Here is a 6,000-nt window from a genome sequence, read left to right on the forward strand (position 1 = left end):
ATTATAGTCAGAGTGGCTGTACTGAAGTCTGACCCAAAACTAATGCGAGTCCCGGCAAGCTGCAAGGCCCTTTCCGTGTTACTGGTTGACTCTCTGGGACTCTGGCCTAGCTGTAAAGACTTCTGTCTAACATCTGTCTGTTAACCCTTACCTTGTCTTGGACTATTATTGCCCTTGGGATAGCGGTGCTACCGTTCGGGTGGTTACCGGAAAAACCACTCTGGCGTCATGAACATTAGGGGTTAATAACACCTTGCCCCTGGGCTATACAATCTGCCCCATCCACCTACACCCTTCACACCCCATGGTCACACCTCAACTTTGGTGTTACCACACTTTAATGATAGAGTAACCTATTTGTCATAAGGACTATCATCACTGAACTTGCTGTATAGCATCACACTGTTGTCATAATCCATGACACTTTATCTTTAGGGCTGTATTCATGACAATTTTGTTAATAATGCAACATCTTTTACTGATGGAAGAGAAGAAAAGGATGTTTTTCCTGATCAAATGCAGACAGTCACATGACATGTTATTGAACAGAAAGCTTAATGATGTATTATATATCTGCCCAGTGATTCCGCCCTCTATATAGTCAAGGAAACGTACTGATGTGCTGAGTAAATGCAGCGGAGGTTCAGTGGGCAAATACATCTCAGGCTATGGGACATATCTGCCTGTGTTGTGATGCTGCTAACCTAGCCATCTATGCCTGACTCTTCCTCGTCTGACTCTTCCTTCCACTAAAGAAGAGCTGCTGAGTAAGATTTGGAACTATGTGCAATAATGCCAAAATTTGTAATGAGGAGTTAAAGTTGTACTAGACTTGTACTGACTTGCAGCAGACTGGACTTGACTTGTTTTAGATTTGGGATAATATGTTGGACAATTTGACATAATTAAATAGTTCTCGGAGATTTTAGACCTGGCTCTATCCAGCTGGGTATCACATTAAGTGCTTACTTCTAAGATCTTCACGTGGGGAAGTCTGTGGAAACAAGAAAAGTTCCTCTCCCTCACCTACCTTTCTTTGGGTGTTGATGAGATGCCACTGACTGTAGAGCATCCGACAGAGAAACCCCAAACAGGAGCTGTTACATCTTTACTGGCCAGAGCCAAAACCTCATCTAACTGTTAAGATTTCTTCCCTATCCCAGAGGGGTAGAGCAGCAACAATACATTTTATGTCAGAATCATATTAGGACTAGATCTATAATAGAGACAGGCACCTTGGGGAACTCCAACCACCCGAACAGAGTTCAAGTAGCAAGGTTTTACTGCTCTGGGACACTAACTGCTAACCTGCTTGCAGTTCATGATCCATGGCAGCATATCTTTTACTTTATGACATCATACTGCCACAGATAGTGATTTGGGACAAAACACATGCAAAACTTCACTTTATCACATCAAAGCAAGGGTGGACTGACAACTCTCAGGGCCTGCAGACCAAAGAGAGCAAGGGCCCCCAGCAAGACTCCATCCCTGACAAAACCTCTGCTGTGCACATTTTCCACCCATATGGAAGGCCTCTTCATGCCCTATCGCATACAGAAAATAAATATATATACCGTTAAAAGGGGTAAGATCATTTTTTTTTATAATACCAGTATAAAAGGAGAAATATTATTACCATGCATATTACTATCAAACTGTTACTGACCAAATCCAGTATACTGAGACCAATACCAGTATACATGGAACAAATTATACCACCACATAAAGACTGGATAATACCACCATACTAAGTAAAAAACCACTATACATAGACCAATAATACCAGAATACAAATAATACTAGGGCCAAATAATACAGGTGCATCAGGAACACACTATATATCACACAGTGACAGACTGATGCACCATACTGTTACTGAATAAAACTCATGTACATAGACCAGTATTCCCCAGATAGGACCATAAAAAGATAGATGCCAGCTGTACTCAGGATCTGTTTACCATGTAAGTGATTACAGTTACATCCAGTGACTCACATATCATTCCAAAGTTTATGGTACACGAGATGTGGGCACTAGAGAAAAATTGATGACAAATAAAAGAAGGATATGAATGGTAAGCCCAGAACAACTTTCAAAGACATTAGAGGTAAACTCTAAGGTAAATCAGCGTCAGTTTGCACCATCCATCGCTGTTTGAGCCAAAGTGGAGTTAATGATATGCGGCCAGGAGGACACCACTGTTAAATGCAAATTCTAAAAAAGTGAGACTGGAATTGACATATTGACAAGCCAAAAAGCTACCTTTGAACAGATGAGACAACACTGGAGCTTTTTGGCAAGCTCTGTGTTCCCAAGCAAAAAAAAGGAAGCATACAAAAAAAGAACAGACTGTATCTACTGTGAGGCATGGAGAAGGCACAATTATGTTTTTGGGCTGCTTTACTGTTCTTGGCAAAAGGGCTTCTGTACAGGCTGCTATGAAATCTCAAGACTTTGAATGCATTCTGGAGCAAAACATGCTGCCCAGTGTCAGAAAGTTTGGTCACAGTCGCAGGTCATAGGTCCTCCAACAGGATAATGACCCCAAACACACAGCTAAAACACTTAAAGGGGTTATCCAGGAATAGAAAAACACAGCTAAATTCTTTCAAGAACAGCTCCACATATGTCTCCAGGTTGGGTGTAGTTTTACAACTTGGCTCCATTCACTTCAATGGAAGAGAGCTGCAGAACCATACCCAACCCGAAGACAGACAGGGAGCGGTTTTTGATAGAAAGTAGCTCTATTTTTCTATTCCTAGATAACCCCTTTAAGGCTGAGAGCAAAACTATTGGACTATTCTGAAGTGACTTTCTATGTGCCCTGATCTAAATCCTATTAAATATTTGTGGAAGCAGCTGAAACATTCAGTCTGATGAAGACACCCTTAGACCTGAGAAATTTTGTGGGGTAGCATGGTGGCTCAGTGGTTAGCACTGTTGCATTGCAGCCCTGAGGTCTTGGGTTCAAATCCCACCAAGGACAACATCTGCAAAAAGTTTGTGTGGGTTTTCTCGGGGTACTCCGATTTCTTCTTACACTTCAAAACATACTGATAGGTTTAGATTGTGAGCCCCAATGGGGACAAAGACCAATTTGAGTGTACAGTGCTGCAAATCTGTGTGTGCTATAGAAATAAAGAATTATCATTATTGTAAGGAGTGGGCCAAGATCCCTGATGACAAGTGCAGAAGTTTTATTGAGTTACAGAAATCACTTCAAAGATTGTCCAACAAAATATTAAGTTCAGGGTACCATCATTTTTGAACCACAATTCAAAAGTAATGTCTGATATCCCCCCTAGTATTGTCTCACACAGGTAGTCCCCCCAATAGGAAAATACATCCTTAGGTAGGTAGGTAGGTAGATTAATCATAACAACCGCCAACCGTCCCCCTCCCCCCCCACACACACCACAACACACACACACCAGTAGGTAAACACATTGATAGGTAGGAACCCTCCCCTCAGTAGTTAGATTTGCCCCCCCCCCTCTGTGCCAGGATGAAAATAACATACACTCACCTCTTGTCCCATGCAGCAATCTCCCACAAAGTACAGCAGGGCCATGTCCTTATTCCACAGTGGAAGCGCCGATGAGTGATGTCATTGTACCTGCACTGTGTCAGGGCAGTGCTCATGGTCTCCTCTCAGTGTAGGCCGCATGTCCGACACTACCTGCAGCTTACACTGACAAAAAGCTTTCACCTTTATGTGCAGGTGTACATAGATTTGAGAGTGGGGTTCATTTGCCTTGGAATGTGGTACAAGTGTCCTAAAATCCCCATTAGCGAGCGTCTGCGCTCGATGTTGGACAGGCCCCCTCTCTAGCAGTGTCCGATGTGTCAGTCCGCCCCTGTATCAAACTTTTTGCAGACTGGAAAGATAACTGTTCTTATGTATGAACAATCAATTTGAATCTACAATAAACAATAGTTTTATCACTGAGCATTCTGTGCTTTTAACACCTAAAGCATTACTGTCATTAGTAGTAAAATCTTCAAAAATTCTCAAGCTGGTGTAGTAATTATCCCTAAAACAATTATTCATATTAATATGCATATTTTATATGTAAAATAACTTATTTTCTTCCCTATAGGGCTTTTCCCTCTCCCTGCAGTTTTGCTGGGGGCATTCCTTTCCGTCCTCCCTCTCTCTTGTCACATGACCTTCCCTGAAGTGCATCATATCGATAATATAGGGAGCAAGCCCACAAGAAATCTGTTCATCTTGTGCTCATAGAGAAACAAATAAGTGTGCATATAATAAATTGATTGATTCAGTAACTTTGTGGTGTGTGCCTATCACTTGTTCTTCAGGAGGCAGACCACTGGAATGTGAATGCTGCTCTCCGTAGCAGCAGCTGTCACGTGGGGTAAGCTCAAGTGCACACACACACAGACTTGCCTCAGGATTTTTCTGGCGGCAATTGTGATGGACTGGTTCAGCTCTGAAAGATTTTCCCCTCAAAACCGCCGCAGCAGTAAAAGACGCTCTTCATCTGCCACCACATCTTAATGGACAACACCTGAAAAGAAAAAGGTGGTGGAAAGGCCCTGAAGTAAGGGCTGACTACAAAAGGAAAGTAGAAAGGCACAGAACACACTGTCTAGTAAGCAGCCTCCTCATCTTTAGCTTGTTCGAGCTTGTGTCTTCAAGAAGTTCCCTTTATGAAGAGTTTGCTTCCCCTTTTAGGTCCCACCACACAAACGTGGATTGGGAATGTGAGTCTATCACCAGCTTGGCCTTCTTGTCTGAGAGGGGTTGCCCCAATGTGTGAGAGTGTGGCAAGGAAAGGTATATTTCCCTAGCTAACCCCTAGAAACCTCCACCTGTGGCCTAATTAATGAGGTAGCAGAAAGGGGAAGTTTGTTTAACCTCTTCAGGACCCATGACGTATGCATACGCCATCACACCCTGGGTCTTAAGGACCCATGACGTATGCATACGTCATGGCGTTTTCCGGTCTCTGCCGCTCGCCGGGCAGAGATCGGAACCGGATGCCTGCTGAAATCCTTCAGCAGGCATCCAGGGCAAACGCCGAGGAGGGCCATGTAGGCCCCCCATGTCGGCGATCGCCGCAAATCGCAAGGGAAATCGTCCTTGCGATTTGTGGCGATACCGGGCTGATCGGGTCTCTGGGACCCGATCACCCGGTAATTTCGCATGATCCCGGATGTCACAGACAGCCAGGACCATGCTAACGTATAGGAGCGAGGTGGCAAGTCGGCCACCTCCTCCTATTCCCTACGATCTGTCGGTTAGTTAACCGACCAATCGCAGGAGGGGGGGGCGGTTACTTCCTCCCGTCCTGCCCGGCCCCTGAAAGTCCGGAGAGGACGGGAGGAAGACCGGAGGATGCGGCGGGGGACGGGGGAGTGCTGGGGACCGGCCCCGGTACTTACCTCGTCCCTGAAGATCCGGATCCCAGTGAGGAAGATGGTGGCGGCGGCGACAGGTGAGTAGATCTTCAGCCGCGGTCGGGCCCTTTACAGCAATGCACGTCGCCGTAAAGCGACATGCATTGCTGTAATAGGACCCTGTAAACTACAACTCCCAGCATGCCCAGACAGCCCTTGGCGTCTGGGCATGCTGGGAGTTGCAGTTTTGCAACATCTGGAGGTCCACAGTTTGGAGACCACTGTGCGCTTCCAGATGTTGCAAAACTACACATTCTCAGCATGCCCTTACTGTCCAGGCATGCTGGGAGTTGTAGTGCTGTAACATCTGGCCCTTCAGATGTTGCAGAACTACAACTCCCAGCATGCCTGGACAGTTTTGGCATACTGGGAGTTGTAGTTTTGCAACATCTGGAAGGGCACAGATTGGGAACCACTGTATTAGTGGTCTGCAAACTGTAGTCCTCCAGATGTTACAAAACTAAAACTCCCAGCATGCTGGGAGTTGTAGTTCGGCAACATCTGGCTCTAAAGATGTTGCCGAACTACTACTCCCAGCATGCCTGAGAATGTTTGGGAGTTGTGGTTTTGCAACA

This window comes from Hyla sarda, chromosome 4 (genome assembly GCF_029499605.1).
Source record: "Hyla sarda isolate aHylSar1 chromosome 4, aHylSar1.hap1, whole genome shotgun sequence".
NCBI classification, from domain to species: Eukaryota; Metazoa; Chordata; class Amphibia; order Anura; family Hylidae; genus Hyla; species Hyla sarda.